We start from the raw sequence: 2251 nt of genomic DNA, 5'->3' as shown, positions 1-2251 counted from the left end.
TTCATCCCTAGGTTTAACCATGTCACTATTCACAATAGCAAAGATACAGAATCAACATGAGTGTTCATCAATGGATGAATGGATGAAGAAAATTATGTATACACACACACACACACACACACACACACACACACACACACAATGGAATACAATTTAATCATAAAAAGAATGAAATTACATCATTTGCAGCAACATAGAGGAGCTGGAAGTATTTTTTTTTGGGGGGGGGAGGGGACAGAGTCTTGCTCCATCACCAGGTGCCAGGCTGGAGTGCAGTGGCGCAATCTCTGCTCACTGCAACCTCCGCCTCCCAGGTTCAAGCGATTCTCCTGCCTCAGCCTCCCAAGTATCTGGGACTACAGGTGCACGCCACCATGCCCTGCTAATTTTTGTATTTTTAGTAGAGTTGGGATTTCACAATGTTGGCCAGGATGGTCTCTATCTCTTGATCTAGTGATCCACCCGCCTCGGCCTCCCAAAGTGCTGGAATTACAGGCGTGAGCCACCGCGCCCGGCCTACTGGAGGTAATTATGTTAAATAAAATAGGCCGGACACAGAAAGACAAATATTAAATAGTCTCACTCATGCAGAACCTAAAAATGCTGATCTCATGGAGGTAGAGAATAGAATGATGGATACCAAAGACTGAGCAGGGTTTATGGGTGGGAGGAGGGAAGAAGAAATTTTGGTTAATGGGTACAAACATACTGTTAGATAGAAGAAATAAGTTCTAATGTTCCATAGCAGAGTAGGGTAGCCACAATGTATTGCATCTTTCAAAGTTGCTAGAATGGAAAACTTGAAATGTTCCCAACATACAGACATGATAAATACTTGAGGTAATAGGCAACCCAAGTACTCTGAATTGATCATTACACATTTTATGTGTGTAGCAAAATATGCCATGTATACTATAAATACGTAAAATATTATGTATCAATAAAAAGTAGTCAGAGACAGGAAAAAACTATGTGCCAATGACTACCTTTTAACACTTACATCCTTGATTTATTTCCTAAACTCCGATTGTGTAGCCAACATCACTTGACTAATAGGCATTTCAATCTGAACATGTCTAAAACCAAACTTTTGATTTACCACTGACAACCTAACCCATATTATTTGCCATCAGAGTAAATGACACCTCCATTCCACAAGTTGTTTTAGTGGAAACAAAACAAAACAAAACAAAAAAACTTGGAATGATTTTTTTACTCTTCTCTCACTCACATTTTACATCAAATCCAGGAGTAAATTGTGTTGACCTTAACTTTAAAATATATTAAAGATTTGAACACATGCTCTCTTCACTGCAGAAAGCCACTATCATCTCTTCCTTTGACTATAAATAGCACCTCCTAATTAGCCTACTTGCTTTCACATTTTAAAAACAACTCCATTGAATTAATAGTACATATTGTAACATTCATATTTTTTTTTCATACTCTAACTTAATAAATATTAGGCTAGGCACAGTGGCTCATGAATGTAATCTCTGTGCTTTGGGAGGCAGAGATGGGTAGATTACTTAAGCCCAGGGGTTCAAAGCTTCAGTAAGTCATGATTGTTTTAAGTGTACAATTGAATGGTTTTATTAAATTTACTGAGTGGTTCGACCATAATAATACATCAGTCTGAGAACTTTTTCATTCTCTCAGTGTATTTCATGTACCTTGTTCTTCATTCTCCCTGTTTCTACACCCAGCCAAGCAACTACTTTCTGTCTCTGCACGTTTCTTATAAACAGGAATTGCACAATATGTATTCGTTTGCATCTGGCTTTATTGCTTAGTATATTTTTGAAGGTCATTTCTGAAATTATATGTGTAAGTAATTTTTCCTTTCTATTGCTGTAAAATATTCCCTTGCATTGGCATACTACATTTGGTAGATCCATTTAAAAATTAAACACTTCAGTTGTTTCCAGTTTGGGACGATTATAAATAATTCTGCTCTGATCTTGGACATGCAATTCTTTTGTTTGAATAAGTTTTCATTTCTCTTGGATAGACACTCAGGAGTAGAGTTGTTGGGTCGTGTGGTAGTTGCATCTTTTAATTTTTGAGAAACTGTCAAACTGTTCTCCAAAGTGCCTGCACCATTTTACATTTCCACCAGCAATGTTTCTCTATGTCTTCTTTCTTTCTCTCTTTCTTTCTTTCTCTCTCTCTCTTTCTTTCTTTTCTTTCTTTCTTTCTTTCTTTCTTTCTTTCTTTCTTTCTTTCTTTCTTTCTTTCTTTCTTTCTTTCT

The sequence above is a fragment of the Cebus imitator genome, unplaced genomic scaffold (genome assembly GCF_001604975.1).
Source record: "Cebus imitator isolate Cc_AM_T3 unplaced genomic scaffold, Cebus_imitator-1.0 Scaffold861, whole genome shotgun sequence".
NCBI classification, from domain to species: Eukaryota; Metazoa; Chordata; class Mammalia; order Primates; family Cebidae; genus Cebus; species Cebus imitator.
The sequence above is the reverse complement of the archived record's forward strand: the minus strand, read 5'-3'. Positions refer to the sequence as shown.